The 445-nt window shown below is 63.4% G+C and overlaps 1 protein-coding gene across 1 annotated transcript in view; it reads left to right on the forward strand.

Annotated features, from left to right (window-relative positions):
* Positions 1-125: 125 nt before the first annotated feature.
* Positions 126-445, forward strand: part of LOC102255967 (carbohydrate sulfotransferase 6) — a 10574-nt gene continuing 10254 nt past the window's right edge. Inside the window, exon 1 of the mRNA XM_005862711.2 lies at positions 126-378. The gene's annotated coding sequence lies outside the window, so the exon portion shown is untranslated. The remainder of the gene's footprint in view (positions 379-445) is intronic.

Consider the following 445-nt stretch of genomic DNA (forward strand, 5'->3'; position numbering starts at 1 on the left):
AGCCCCGGGGGCCACGGGGCTGGTGCGGGCGGGGGACCCCGGGTCAGGACGGATCTGGTCCTTGTAGCGCCAGGACCGCCGCCACCCCAACATCTTATGACGCCTCTCTTTTTTACGGAAACTCCTGCCCTGTTTACAGGTTCCTCCGCCGTGGGTCCCCAGGTGCCGCCAATATCTTGGTATCCGTAAAGCCCCATCCATCCCTGGTATCACCGGGTGCCCCTTAGTAACCTTGGGGTCTCAACGGAACAAATCAGCCCGGGCGGACTCCCAGGGAAGAGACAGCAGGCTGTGGAGTGGAACTTGGAAGAGACGACAAGAAGCCTTTACGGAGCCTCGGAAGCTGCGCCAGGTCAGCCAAGGACCCCCAGCTTGGGGGTATGTTGGTTCGTCCCCTCGCCTCGCGGCTGCCCCCACCTTAGGCGGGCTTGGGGCTGAGCCAGTG

Source organism: Myotis brandtii, unplaced genomic scaffold, assembly GCF_000412655.1.
Source record: "Myotis brandtii unplaced genomic scaffold, ASM41265v1 scaffold165, whole genome shotgun sequence".
Taxonomy (NCBI): domain Eukaryota; kingdom Metazoa; phylum Chordata; class Mammalia; order Chiroptera; family Vespertilionidae; genus Myotis; species Myotis brandtii.